This window comes from Haliaeetus leucocephalus, unplaced genomic scaffold, assembly GCF_000737465.1.
Source record: "Haliaeetus leucocephalus isolate CR32 unplaced genomic scaffold, Haliaeetus_leucocephalus-4.0 Scaffold0, whole genome shotgun sequence".
Lineage (NCBI taxonomy): Eukaryota > Metazoa > Chordata > Aves > Accipitriformes > Accipitridae > Haliaeetus > Haliaeetus leucocephalus.
Window position 1 is genome coordinate 21,138,182 of NW_010972436.1, and position 15,730 is coordinate 21,153,911.

The 15,730-nt window shown below is 45.0% G+C and overlaps 1 protein-coding gene across 1 annotated transcript in view; it reads left to right on the forward strand.

Moving 5' to 3' along the window:
- Nucleotides 1-15,730, forward strand: part of LOC104829042 (protein canopy homolog 1-like) — a 72,511-nt gene that overhangs the window by 17,120 nt on the left and 39,661 nt on the right. The gene's annotated exons all lie outside the window — the stretch shown is intronic.

Sequence of the window (15,730 nt, forward strand, 5' to 3'; positions counted from 1 at the left end):
ATAAGGGCTCTTCCATTTTGCACCAACCTGACACCTAAAATGAAGGCATCTTACAGCCTGAAACCAGCATTCCCCTGGTGTCAAAAGGAGAAGGATGTCTTACCAATATGTACTTGAGATTTGAGCCATGTCCTGTTGAAATATGCTCTTGGAGCCCTGAAAAGTGGCTTGCTAGCACAGGTTGTAGTGCTGAGAAATACGCTACATGGCTTCCTTTGCAAAGACCATCCTGCAAACAGTGTGTGGAGCTGTCAGGAGACTCTTGCTCTGTCCCTTGCCCTGATGAGCTTCAGCTCTGCAACGTTCTACTGGGCAAGGTAGCCACGGGGGGACATAAGCACAAGTGAAGCAGCAAGTCTGGAGAGTGATGCGGATGAGCTGAGGGAGGAGCAGAGATTTCCAGTATTTGTTTATATCAGGATGTCCCATATACACCCCTTCACACACACACACACACACACATATATATAACACTTTCCAAAACTACTGTCCAAGCAGACCAGCCACGTCCAACCATTTGGGTTGCATTTAAGGTTATTTTGGAAGCAGTGTTCACCTCTGCTCTGGGATGAGGACACTATGCTTAATATGAGAGCATTTATAAGATGCACAGAGACCTGACTTCAGCCACCAATGCTGAAGCCATTGCAAGCTGCGGCCCAAACCTCCTTACAGTCCCCAAATCCTTGCTCTGGATCTCTCCGGAGCAGATGCTGCTCTGTGTGTGTGTGTGTGTGTGTGCGCGCGCGCACGCTACTCCTGTGATGCAATCAACCAGGGATTAGTGAAACCCTATTTTTACTGATGACTTAAAGCAGCATTCTGAGTCCCTGAGGGGGAGAGGACCGGTCCTGCAACCAGCGATGCTCAGCATCTGACATAAGCACAGCACTGCAGTCCTGTAAGAAAATTAGCATTACAATCAGCTTTCCCGCATCCCCCAGAAATCCTATAAGCAGAAAGTCTCCAATGAGGTCACTTTGTGCTGGGTGGTTTGCCATGGTAACTCCAATTCCAGCCTTGCACTGGTGCGACTTGGCTGGAGCTTCATGCAGGCAAGGCAAGGAGGCTCTGCTGCTGAGGGTCCCGGGTTCTCCATTCGTTTAGGTCCCTGGTGCCACTTTCCTTGGAGCAGACCCGTGACAGGCCAGCAAGTGCTGTTTCTCTCCAGCATAGGTGCCAGCTTGCAGATGGTAATGGGAGGAAGGACACTTACCGATGAGCACCGGGCTCCGTATGAGTCCAGCCTGAGCTGAAGTTGGGCTGCCTGCTCCCAGGTGGAGCTGGAGGGTTTGGGGAAGGTTTCAGTTCCAGCTGATGAAGCTGACAGGTCTCAGGCTGCAGCTGCAGAGCAAAGGCTGCTCTTCGATGGGAGCTGCCGACCTCCTCGCTAATCTGGGGCAGAACCGTGGCCGAGTGCTCTCTGCAGTTAGAGATTTGCAGGGAAAACTGCAGCATCTTTCACCTGCTCAATGTTTTGCCTACCTCAGGTTTGGCAGCCACTTAAAGAAAAGATTAATTTTGTTGTGTTTTTTTTTTTTCTTGGCAAGCATTTTGTGTTTAGTTATTCAGAAGCCAGGGGTTGAGGATGGCATTCCTCTCTTTCCAGCAGGACTATGCCAAAATGCACATTTGCTGGCAGTCATGAACCAGCACTGCCTGCTCCAGTACCAAGGTGCTGACTTTGAATTGTACCTCCCAGAACCTGCTCACCTACATATTTACATTGTCAATATGAATCAACTCAAGATCAAATGTCTTAGTGATTGCACAAGTACCAGGTCATGTTCAATCCTTAAATTTGCACAGCAGCTGTGGAGTTGTGTTAAACAGATTATTTCAGAAAGTGGTTTCAGACCATGCTGGGTATCCTGTAAGCATAACAGGTCAGCAGTGCTGTTTAGTGCCTGAATTTAGCAAAAGGGATCTTCTGCAGCAAGCTAAGGGAGCGCTGTTATCAAACATTTCTGGTTTGAAAGCCAGGCTTTGTTGGACTAGACATCCTGCCTACCAATTTGATCTTGTTCCAGCAGTTGTTCCAAAGAGCTGACATACATGTAGACTTTGTTATCGTTCTGACTGTAAGAAAAGAGTGATCTCTGAAACACATTGGTCCAATTCTGTGATTGCATATGGGGTGGATGTCTCTGTGAGTTTTGGGTGTGGAAGCTCTGGCTGATAGAGATCAAGAATGTCAGCGCCAGGTTTTGTCTTGTGCCTCCCAGGAGGCTCAACGCAAGACAAGGGAGGAAAACAGCTTCGTGATGTCCCTGCGTTTCTGGGCCTCGGGACTGATCCAAGGGCTGGCACAACTGCCAGCCATCACCCCAAGCGTTGCTATAGCTTATAGATGCTGCCCACAGTTGCCCACCAGCTGCTATGCAACCCAAAATAGCCTCGGCACAAAGCACCCCAGGAAGCCCCCTCTTCTTTTCCCTCCATGTCCCCTTCATCCGGCACTCTGATGTGGAGGGGTTAGACTGAAATGAAGAGGTTACCTCATGAATGAATTGAATTCATTTAATTCCACTGTAATGAATTAAAAAAAAAAAAAGAAAAGCAGATTTTCTCTTGCAGTTTTGAAATGAAACAGCATTCTGTTTTGCTAATCATTCTTAGCATTTATTTTCACTTCTTAAAAGAATTTTAATATTTGCTTCATCTCTTTTTGCCTTGTAGGAAATGAAATGAGCTATTAGGGACTTTTCTTTTCCTTTTTGCCTCTGCTTTTCCTCTTGCCACTCTGTAACTATTTAATACTTTTCTGGTTATTATAAATGGTGCAGGGAAGAACGGAAACCCCCCCCCCCCAACTTAAAAATGTTACTAGATTGATGGCATTTCTTTTTCTTTTCTATTTTTCCAAAGCTTCCAAACTTGGGAAATTTTGAAAAGCTAGGTCTTGATCCTACACCATGCAAGAAGTTGTGTACCACATCAGAACAAAAGTCCGTCTGGCACAGTGTTTATCTCCAGCAATGACCAGTAAGAGGTATGTAGAGCCAAGACTGAAAAAGGGAGCAAGAACAATTACAAGTACTCAAAATATTTTCCATACATTTGTGGCTGGGCAACTAGAAATTATACCTTTGCATGTAATACTGTTTCACTCTTGTCATTGCCGACTTGCTTCTTGATATGGGACCAAGATTCAAAGACAAGGTTAGATCCTTTGCTCCTGCTGCAAAATTTAAGTCATGAGTGACTACAAGTGACCATTGAATTTGAGGGGTTTCCTTGAAATTTCAGGTCATACACAGTGAAATAATTATAGGCATTCTTGGTTTCTAAATGCATTGTGGCCATTCAGCATAGACTGGCTACAAAAGAGCTAAGTACAGCCATGGTGTGGGATGAAAATATTTGTTAAATAGGCATTACTAGTCAAGGAGGTGCCTGGAATGCTTGGATGAGAAATTAATCTTGTCAGAGCCAGTAGAAAATGGAGAGGATATATATTGAGAAAAAATTGGAAATTAGCTGAAAATTATATTTCAAAATTTTCACTGAAGCCTCTTAAAAAATGGTGGAGAAAAACAAGAGCCATTTGTTCACTTGTTCTTTTTGTATTCCTCTTTCCCCTCGGTGTTGTATTTCTTCCTGAATGAAGTAATTTTCTTCTAAAAGGTTTTACACAATTTTCCCCTTTATACAGCATTGCTGTGTATTACAGTGTAGCTTAAACATCCCATCCCAACATTGCCTATGTTTCACTGTGAAGGAGGTAGACCCTGATCATCTCATGAGCATACCTGATGGATGCTGCTCGGGCGCTTTGTTATTCTCTCTCAAAATGTACCGAAATGGGAAACCATTACCATTCAACTGATCAATGCAAAAAATCTTACCAGGGTGCTGACGGGTGTGCTGAGAGGACAACAAGGTCCCCTGGCCTCCCAGCCTTGATTGTGTTATATTACGATCTCAGAGATGCTCTGCTCATGGAGAGGACTTCTCACTCTCCTTTGCCTGTTGAGCTTTTGACAGTTTTTCTCTCTCTTTGAACCAGACATCCTGTATCGTACAAAAGAGATGATTTTAGTGATGTCTTTGAGGTGTGCAAATTATAAGCGGGATTTGCTGCTTTGAGTTAGTATTTCATTCTCTGCCATGAAGACAAGCGCAGGATGGCTCCTGAGGGTTACCCTGCCATGCCTGCTGCTAACACACATTTGCCACAGCTTTAAACTTAGCTCTGAGATAGGAGATGAGCTGTCGAAGAGCCTGGATTTTTTCTTCTCCTCGTCCCTCAGGTGCATTGCTCTAATTTTGTCATCCTCACCAGGAAATTTATAGCTTTACCATGAGCCAAAGGTTTTGCTGTTGACCCTGTGAAGCCGCGTGAGGTTTTCACCCCTTGCTTCGGAGCGGAGGGCTGGGAAATACAACATCAAGGTTGTACTCGCCTAGTGAAAGAGGCTGTCGGGGAGAAGATGGGGAGGAAGCAAAATGATCCGAGGGAGCTTTCCAAGGGTATCTGGTCAGCTTTAAGGGAGAACAAAGCTGCCTTAACACTTGGGTTCGTTGCTGACTTTTAGGCTTGGAAAATTGCCCATTTGGCTGCTGAGGCAGTAGCCTGAATTGTTGTGCAACTTGGCTGTGAAGGGAATGCAAAGGGATTTCTTCCCCTTCAGGTTCACGCATCACTAGCCATGCCAGGCATGTTGCTCCGTACTGTACACCCTGAATGAATAAACTGCTTCTAATAAAGAACCAACGTTGCTAATATCTTCGTGTAATTTAAACCAAGGCTTTTTGAGTTTAGCTCATTTGGGGAAGAAAAAAAAAACCACTGATGTTGCAAATGCTTATGCATCTGATTAACTTCACCGCTTAGCTTAATTTGCAGGATCAGGGCCTTAGCTATCAAGAGGCTACATGGCATTACAGCCCTTCCATACATCTTCATTAGAGTATCTTTCTTACGAATTTGCTTTCATGCATGTTTTTACAACCTCAGTCATAAACTGGATTGTATCTGCCAGCAGCAGTGTTTAACTATGTCAGCTCCTCAGTGCCTGAGCTAATCCCTTGTCCTTCTTGACATGAGTCGGGGGGAGTGCTGTTTCCTAAGGATCGATGCACAAAAGTTGCCATGTTGCTGGTCATTTGCCTAAAAAATTGAGGAAATCATGAGTTTTTATTTGGGCCAGCATTTTGGCCTATCTAGGGTTTTTTGTTAGGGGTTTTTTGCAATTTTCTGAAAGAGCAGAATTGTAATTTCACTCCAAATTTACTCATTTTCAGGATTGCAAGTGGGTGTTTTTTCCTTCTAAGCTGTATCTTACTTCTACTCCTTTCCTTTCCATCCTGGCCTCCCCACAGCTTTTACTCTTCCATTTCTATTTTTTTCTATTTCTATTCCATCTTCTCTTCAATTTCCAAATATTTTTTTTCAGTGACATGATGGAAAAATAGTTCCTCACATCTTCCTCCAGCTGCTGCGGCTGCTGCATCTCATATTTTCAGATTTTAAATCTGGCAACCCTAGTGGGTGTCCATCTGGGGAATTACACAGGTGCAGAAAGGAGCCAGTGTTTCTCCTCTCGAAGGCCTGTGTTGTTGCTGTCCTTCGTGGCATCTAAGGACATGCTCTTTCAACCAGCAGCTCCTTCCGAGGTGCCATGACTCTTGGCTGCCCCCCACCCAAAGCACTGTGTGAAAAGCTTGACAGAGGCTGGGATATGAATACGGTCATTAAAACACAAAGATATCACTTTTTTAAGGATTGTGCCTTATCCTTTCTCTCCTGAGGCCCTATTTTTTGGAGTCCCAATATTTGTTACAGGACTCGTAACATGTAGAGGCAGATGTAGCACTGGCAGCCTCCCAGTTGTAAGAGACGTGGAGGAAAACTTTGGCTACGTGAGGCTCTGCATAAGTTCTGACAAACTTGGTCCATGGCTGAAGCATCCCCAAGCTGGGGGATCCTGCCAGCTGACTCCTTGCCATTCCATCAGAGATGCAGGTGCAATATGTGGGCACTCAAAATAAATGTGCACGGGCAGTCCCTGCTGAGAGTTCATGGTAGGCAGAGCTCTGCTGGAAGTTATGTTAGATAAAGGGCTTTATATGCCTCAAAGACATACATGCATGATATAAGATACCTGTTTATTTGAAAAGAGTTTTATAAGTTGTTGGGGTTTTTTCCATGGGTATGTGCAAACTTAAATTATGGCAGAAGTAAATTAATGGCAGAAGTAAAGAAGATATCTGCAAATTAAGATATCCTTTCCACTAGTCACAGTATTCTATTAAAGTGCTTTCACTGTTTGATTTGGTTATGTCACTTGCTAAATTAAGCCCCAGTCCTGCAGTGTGAGATGGGAGGAAGGAGCCTGAAGTCCACTCAGACGACTGGTGAAATCTTTGCGTAGAGCATCTGCCTTCTCGCTGCACGAACTGGACATCAGCCAAAAGTTGCATTTGGCTGTAAAAATCCAGGATGGGCAAGCGTTGGTCATTTGGTGCCTCAGGACCGCACTGTGGCACCGCTGGTTTGCTGAGCTTTTATAAGAAGTGATAGACACAAACACCCGCTGGTACCCCAAAATGCTGCCTCCCAAGGCAGCATCCGAGGTCTGAGCTTTGAAAGTGGGTTTGCAGAAGGGCTGAGCACCACCTGCGCCTGGGAGCAGGGCTGGGGGCAGAGGGGAAAGATCTTTCTAACACTGGTAGAAAAAAAATAATATTTTTTGGTTCGGTTTTCAGACAGACTTTCCAGCATGCCCACCAACCTTAGAAGAGCTTCCTCATCCCCAGGGAGCTGCTTCGCTGCTTGGGTCTTCCCGGAGGACAGGGGTGTTGCTTGCATTGGGGAACGCCGCCGGGTGCTGCCACCCATGTGATGGGAGTAGTGCCGTGAGAGCAGGGCAACCATTTGCTTTCCAGTGAAAATAAATCTGATACCAGCTCCTATTCTGCTTGGGTGAAATACCTGCCCCAAAGACACCAGTGAGTGGAGGGTGATCAGAACAGGCTGGCTTTGCAGTCCCCTTTCTGTAAAACTTTCCTTCCTAATGAAATCACCTTTCTGTAAAACTTCCTTTCCTAACCAACGTCCCCTTTCTGTAAAACTTCCAGTTTTCAATAAAACTTCCAGTTACAGTCTCCTTTCTGTAAAACCTTCCTTTAAAATTTTCAACGCACAGGCTCAGGAATGGACCTAGTCACACTGGAAAAGTGTCAGCTCAATATTAAAAGGTGCGATAATCACCCCTGAAAAAAAGGAACGTTACTGATGCTTAAGCACTTATAGCCGTTGGGGGACTTGCTGCTCGCTTTGTGTTTGCTTTTTTCCCTGCAGGACTCAGTCGGTCAGTCAGCAGAGCACGGTTTCCTTCGCAGTCTGGAGCGCTGGAGACGTGGTGTTTAGTTAAGTGCGCACCAAACCTCCATTGAGAGCTGCGGCATCTCCACAGAGGCAACTGTTGAGGCTTTGGATTTTTTTCTGCATCTGAGGTTCACAGTGCTGTTGCCAGACGATGATTTGGGGCAAGCACCATCCACAGCAGCCAACAGGAGGGTCCAATCTGCAACCGGGGCCACGTGCCGTGTTGCACAAAACTGTGTGACCTTCTCCTTGAGGTCATCGCTCAGCACCCTGCAAGCCAGAGGGATTTTGGGGACCCGACCTCGCTGGTGTAGCCTGGCTTTGTTCGTTAAGCTCGTCTGCACGCCGTGAGCCAAGGCGCTCGGGAAGACCCGTGCAGCACCCTTCTTCCCAGGCGCGCTCATCGTGGTGGTGATTCCACCTGGCTCCAGCTAAGAAGGCTTTGGCATATATTGACAGTAATGCACACAGGGGGAAAAACTCCCCATCTGTGGTCATGTAGCGGAGAGACGAGTGGCTGCATTTCTTAACAGATGGCATAACAAACTACACGAAACGCGCGTCCCCCTGAGACATATAACCTGACATCAGATAGTTTCAACAACATATTGAAATAAGTCCTCCCTGATGAACACCGTGGCTTCAGATGCAGCCGTACCTCCCTCCCTGAATCCCTTGACAAAGCCGTGGGTGATGGAGGCACAGCAGTTTTGAGGGGTCCCACCCTGCTGCCTCCGCCGGCAGCAGGATTTGGGGCGGCAGGCTGAGCAGTGACTGAGACGGCCCCCAGATGCCGGGGACTGGAGAGGCAGGGAGCTAAGGCGTTAGTACTTCTCCATAGGTAGTAAGTCTTTTCAAGCTGAATAAGCTCTTTGTTCTGAGAAATGCTTACTTTAAACATCTGCGGTAGGAGTTTTAACATTTTACTTCAGGGATAATAGACTTGGGCTTGTCTAAATGGAAGGGGAGCAGAACCACCTTGAGTAACAAGCACATTCAGAAGTTGTTTTTGCTGTTGGGAAGCTCTACATAGTGGAGCACTGCCCTAAAGCTGGGCAGTGGGAAGGTCATTCTGGCCTTCACGATACTCTGGACAGGTGAGACAATGCTCAAATGTGACCAAATTTGAGAATCTGGGAGCTGAAATCATAGTGCTCAGCAGCCCAGATGGACCCATCAGCACCAGAGGTGCCTGGTGTGGCTGTAGGGGCCAGGGCAGATCTCCCATTCTGTGTCTGCCCAGGACTGGGGATGCTCCATAGCGGTACAGCAGCAATCCACGCCTCGACCGTGTCCTCGGTGACTGCAGCGAGCGAGGAAGAGATGGAAACAGCTCGCCTGACATGCAAATAGCATCAGCATCAGATGGAGTGGGAGCTGGTGGGGAAACAAACATTAAATTAATTTAGTTCACAACTCTCCTGTAGGGTATGGGATCTCCCTGTTTTCCCAGGAAGAAGTCTAGAGAGATTAATGTCAAAAAGATCCACTAATTTTGATGACCCAATTTGCATGCCTAATGACCTGATTTTTCTGAACACTTCACGTTCTCTAGCACTTTATGTGCTGGAAGGACAGTGCCCTTGTTTTCTTTCACAGCAACGAGTGCTCAGCAGTTTTGTGAATCAGAACTTGGGGCATTAATTTATGCATTCAAAAAACAAAATCCCACACAATTACTGAGACAAAGCTTTCGATGTATGGTTTGGATGACTTGGCAGTATCTCAGAGAAACTCTTCAGCAGGGACAGTGATAGCAGCCAGTTCCCCAGGACACCATTCAGCTGCCTTCACCATGTCTCCTTCCTCCTCCTCAAATTTCCTGCCTCATTCACTGGGCAGCTTCCAGTTTCAGCAAAAAATGAGAGGGGAATTCAGTGGACACAGGGCTCTTTCCCAGCTGATGCTAAGGCAGGCATTTTCTGACTTCTGAGATCCTGATTTGCAACCTTAATATATTTGTGCAATTACTTCTATATAGCACAGCATCCTTTTTTTAGCTCTTCGATGGTTTGATACATCAGATCTCATCTTCAAAGAACTTACACTGTGTTTTAACAGATGGAGTATCTCTGTAAGTTCCTCCTTGGGCTCTGCAATTATGCATGTGGTTTCGAAGACGAGGAGATCCCCAAAGGCCACCACTGTGGTCCTGCAAGGAGCATTGCCATCAAGAGGGGAAGCTCTGCCCTTCCCGCCTCCCCCACGGTGCCACCGTCATGGGTACGTGCTGCAGTACGCGGGGGGCCAGACCAGACGACTGACCCAGACGAAGACCCAAGGCTGAGACTTCATCCCTGGAGCTGAAATATAAAATACATTGCAATACGGACAGGCTGCTGAAAAGGAGCAATATTACTTTGCTTCAATTTCCCACTGTTGGCTGCACCCGTTGGGTGCTGGTCTGGCCCCACCACGGACCAGTGCAGGGGGACAAGCTGGCCAAAACCTCTTCCCTGGTATTTGCAGGGTATTTGCTGTGTTGCTTATCCCAGCGTAACTCGTTCCTCGGTGTGAGGAAAGCCTACCTTGTGTCAGCAGGTTTACATTCCCTGCACATACATACGTGCCACGTGTACTGTGCTACCTGCACAGCGCTCTGCTGCACTATATAGAAATGCGGATCTTCGGTGGGAAATGTTTAAGTGGCTGATCTGTACCTAGGCTGATCTGTATGACCCACAGAGAAGCTAAAATACGGCAACCTTCAGGAGGAGCGGGGTAGCCTTTTGGCTGTGACATGTTACACACGGATTCGAGACAGACGGTGAAGGAGAAACACTGGCGGTTCTCTTGAAATCAAATGTCAAATAAAATCAACACGATTTAATTAAAAGGAAAAAAATCTTTTCAAAAAATCTTTGAATTAGATTGAAGACTCTATCTCTTAAGAACATACTGCAAGCTTAATTTTTGATGTTACAGTTAAATAAAGACATACTTATCTGATTAGCTGTAATCCTCTCATGTTTATTCCTTGAGTCAGAGGCCTTATAAAAATGTATCTGAGATTTAGAAGTGGGACCCAAGGACAGCCTGCACCTGGTCTCTGCGTATGATTGCGGGGAGATATCTCTGTGGTGTTACCAACAGAAAATTACTCAGCTGCTTTGATAATCTCCATTGTGCTCAGAACCAAAATGTAAAACAAAAATATTTTTCCATCACTTTCCACAGTTACCAGTTCTAACCTGAGATTTTTGGACTTTTCCCCCCCTTGTAGCAGAACTGGAGCATGGACTTGACCAAAATCTAAAGACCTCACGTGAAGGGGGTTGAAGCTCTCCTCAACCATAAACAAGAACCTCCATCCCATGGCGCTGATCCCCCGATTCAGCTGCCTAAAGGGGAGTCCTACATAACGTCCTTGTTTCAACCACCATCATCCTCCCCGGCTGAGCACAAGGGCATTATTTTCCGTGTGACATCTCCTTGCAGTCACACCGGGACATTTCCACCACGCATCTGAACCACTCACCCCAGCTCCGTGTACAGGCAAGGCAGAAGTCGGCAGCGAAATTGAGAGCGTGATTCATCCCGTGCCTGAAATAGGTCAGACCGTCAATGGGAATCACACCCTGGATCTCGCTCCCCTGGCTATAACGAGTATGTAGCTCTAGAGGTCTACGTTGCAGATGTCTGAAGGTGAGATAAAACCCATCCAAGGAGACTAATATTCAGATTATTTTCTGTTAAACTAATATTGTGACTGTGGAAACGATGCAGGAAAATCTAGTTGGTAACTGTATTTTTTGACATTCAAAAACCAAACACCAAAAATGGGGTGAAGAACGTTTGCAGAGTTTTTTCTGCTCTCTTTGCCTTGTTGGGAGTGACGGAGCTTTCCCTTGCTGCCGTTAGTGGGAGCCATAGCACAGGACAGGGCAGGATCCTGCTCTGCTTGGGTTGTCGCTCCACTTCTGCACTGGTCGGGATTTTCTGCTGCAAGAGTTACAGAAGTCAAAGTCTCAGAGAATGTCTCAGGTGTTGTTTGGTGGGGTTTTTTTTCTATCAATTAGTTCATTTGCTTGTGAAAAAATGTCATTTCTGAGGGCCAAAATTTCCAATAATTGTTTGATAAAGAGTTTCAGTGGTCCTCTGCCCACTCCAGAGTAAATCTTAAACATCGTTCAAATAAATTAGTTTGAATTTTCAGTTTAAAGTGGTCTTTTCATGTCTGCCATTGACCATTATTTCCCTTTACACTTGTGTACTCACAGCTCCTTTGCCTGTGAGCAAATGTTACGTACTACTACTGAAAAATCGTTAGGTGTATAAATCATAAGAAATGGCATGATAAATTGCTCTTGTCTGGACTTCAGTCTTTCCATCAGCTAGACATTTTCCCAAGTTTTATATTTCTCTCATGGTAAAAATCCCATAATATATTACGTACATCAGACATCACACTCTCACAGGATTGCATTGATAGTGATGATGTTTCTGAAGGACCCATGGTAGGAGTGGAAATCGAGTTTGCAGGCCACTGGAAAAATGTTTAAAGAACACAGAGCCAGAGGTCTTTCAATAATCTTTCCCATTTGCAATATAACGGCATGTACAAAGAAACTGCAATTCTCCGTGGGGAAATGGGTCTGGTTGTGTTTCTTGCCCCTGCAAGCTGCTCCGCTGTGATGCAGAGATGCTATTCCTCCTTGGGAAGACCTTTCCTTTCCCAGGGACTTGAGGAACAGTTCAACTTCCACTGAAGTTGGTGACAGTGCCATTGCTTTAGGAGGGGGTAGGATCAGGTCCTCCATACTTAGCAGAACTTTATTACAAAATCTCTGCCTGTGCTTTGTAATCCATATGGATAAACAATCAAAAAAAGCTTTCCTAACTGATTTGAGAGCACAGCTGTGATAAAGGTGTGATAAAAGGACTGGCTCCAAAACCTGTGTGATCATGGTGGTCCTAGTGTGAGTTACAGCAACATTTCAGATATCTGTTTATTTTAGTTAAAGAAGAAAAGTTGCGGTTACTGTAGACTTAACAGATTTTTATCTCATATGAAATATGCTTAGTAGAGGACACGCTTCAGTATGGTTTCATTGTTAGCAGACCTACGGCAGTTCGTGTCAAATATCAGTGTAATGGACTTACACACGCTATTGATTTAATGACAACTATCACTGCAAGGAATTGATCTAATGTTTTCATTAGACTTAAAAAATGTTTTAACAACAAGTTCATTCAGAACTGGATAATTGCAAAGCCCTACATGGCCAAAGATCACATTCCCTATAGAAGTGTAGTTTAGATGATCTTTTTAGAAGATAAGCAGATTAATAATAATAGAGGCACAGTTGAAGGAAATTAAAGCAAGTCTTCATGCCTTAAAAACATAAATAAATTGAATTATCACCCATTACATTACTGGAGGGAATTTTCTGAACTTTTGCACAAATCTTAATGAATATGCAATGGTATTTTGCTTGCTCTGATAGGCACAACATAACTGTTTTTGTTAGCCCTCTGTCTTTTTGTCTGTCCTTTTCGCTCCTTGCCCAGTGGACATTAGCAGAGATGGGTCTCTTCGGCTTGGGTTGGATATAAAATTTTGTTCAATTTAACAGCGATAGTGTCTTTTGCTCTTGTATGTGAACAGGCTAGGGAGAGGCGTTTTGTGGGAGATTTCAGGAGATGCTGTCCTCATGGGTACATCAATGATGTTGGACTGTCCTCCAAAGGAGAGCTCCACATTACTGGCTGTGATTGAAGCTATGCTGGGCTGATTAGTGGCTCTGCATGAGGGCATTGCCTAACTACGGGTGGAGAAAGAGGTTTTCTGTTCTGATGTAGAAGCTGCAGACACATTTCCCCTACGACTCCAGGTGTCAGTGGTTTTCTTGCCAAACCATCTTCAGCTTCTGATCTGCCTTATACAAAGGCTCCTCCCTTCCAAGTACCATGGTCGATATTTCAGTTTTTTGCTGACACTGGACCCAAAGGCCACACTGCATGTGCTCACTGCAATGGGTCACGGCTTGCACATGCCACTGGATCTTCCCTGGCATTCTGGGTTGCTTGCTGCTTGTTGTAAGGGGCTGCAGCTTTCAAGATGTTTCTTGAGAGCCTGTCCTGAGCCCCGTCGAATGGGCATTTTTAGTGTCTCTGTGCACTTTGTGCTCTAATTGCCTGCAGAGTCCGTGGTGCTCAGATCTTTAAGCCAGATCTCAGATATCTTACGGTGGATGTTTGAAAATAAGTGTAGACAATAATAGGGTCACTTTGAACAGGACAGTCTCAGCCTTAATTGGAATAAAGCCTGGGTCTTCTCTCTTTCCTCCTACCTATGGAAGGACTTACTTGTCCCTAAATTACAGATATCTTTTCCTATCAGCTTTACTTAGGACCACATTCTGGGGGTGTAATAATCCAGGAAAGTCTAGAATAAAGATTATGCCAGGTTATCTAGACTGGCTATCAAATGGAGCAACTCTGAACCAACATGCCTATATACTACCTCAGAAAAGTCTGAAGCTTCTCTTTCAAGGAAAATCCTGCCCTTTCATATGTGTTGTGTAGCTTTACCAAACTCAGGGCACTGGCTGACTGAATAGATTTCCAGTATAACCATTAATATCTGATTGGGGCAACCATTGGACCTATATGGAGTCCTACCACAGAACAAATCTGGGAAGTAATGTAGATCCACTAAAAAATCCTAACCCCACCCAAACAACCTAACTATAAGATACATTATTAGGTGTACTGTTGTAGCATTATGTTTTGTAAGAAATACAATAGTGGATCATTCTGATGGTCAGAAGATGCTGGAAGTGAATGAGAACAATGTAATGAATCTACCCTATCTCTTGCAGCAAAAGTACAGCCTACAGCTGCTCCTCTATTTCTGCCATCAAAAAGCTGCTTGCAGGCAAATGAACTCCGTGGTTAAACTACTGAGGAGCTCAGGCATCCCAGCATGGCCACACAACTAAAGCCTTTTGGCTGCAGAGCTGCAGTCTGTGCCGCTGTGGCAGGAGAAGAGAAGTCCCTTCCCGAAAGCACGGTGATCTGCAGTGCGGCAGACGAACCTCACAGGCCGTGTGGAGCAGTGAGACCAGAGGCACATCGTGGGTGTCCACGGGATCGCCCTGGAACAAGGCTTGGGCTTCTGAACAACGTGACATTTGCTTTAAATAACTTCCACGGAAATTCAGCCACTGTGGGAACGCAATGTCTCCATGCGTCCTTTGGGGCTGGGATTTTGTATGCTTCAAGGTATAACAAAGATTAAAGGCAATATTCTTAAAAGAATAGGGAGATGCTATGCCAAAATATACATGAGTAATCTAGAGCATGATACAAAAATGCAAATGCAAGAATAGAAGGAAATCAGGACACTGTAATGCATATTGCTTTAATTTGAGGAGCAAAGGGATTTGAGTGGATTTCTAGGGTATAATGCAATACAGAATAATAGTGTTTATGTCAGATATAGCTGATGAAAGCTCCCAACAGATCAATGCAGGAAAAAGGTATAAATCAGTAGTATTGGAAGATGCCACTTGAGAGCAAATCTATTCTCAAGCTAAGGTAATATTTTCTGATACTCCCTGTAGTTGAATACAGTTAATGTGAAACAACGTGGGAGAGAGAAAAAATAAATCCAAATGGCACTTGAAGGGAAAATGGAAGTTTAAAATATCATCCCCAGAATCCATCTTCTGCGCAGAGGGCTTTGGGTGAGAGAGAGCACCCATCCCATTAGCAATCATGAAGATAAGGCTGCAATGGCCAACTTTGCTGCTGGGACAGAGGTGAACTTCTGTTTGCTCAGGGCAGGGGAGCAGCACCCTTTGCTTAAGCACTGCCTCATGGCGTTGCTCTGCTCTTGGTTCTGCAGACAAACCTCTCCTCTAACAGAGAGGCAGACACAGCGCAGCTGAAATGTCGGGGCTCCCTACAGGAGTGTAGGCAGGCGTTGCTCATGAAAGGAGCAAAAGATGTCACCACACATTTCCTTCGCATTACATTATCTCATTCATTTTGACTGTTAAATCACTTCAAGTTAATGTGCTATATACTGCTGTATGATGATGTAAAACACCACTTACAAAAGTATCTGAAACAGTCTGCTCTCTGTTGAGCATAGACTTCACTATGAGCAAAAAGAAAATGAATAAACATAACTAAGAAAACTACTATTCCTGTCTCCAGTAATTGCTTCTGCTTCATCATCTGTTTAGTTTTAATATGTAAATGAATGGAGAGAGCCTTCTGGCTTTGCAGTTTCTGTGAGCGAAGGTTCTTGATGACTGTCATGGTTTAACCCCAGCCAGCAATTCAGCCCCACACAGCCGCTCACTCACTCCCCACCCCACATCGGGATGGGGGAGAGAATTGGGAAAAAAAGGTTAAACTTGTGGGTTGAGATAAGAACAGTTTAAT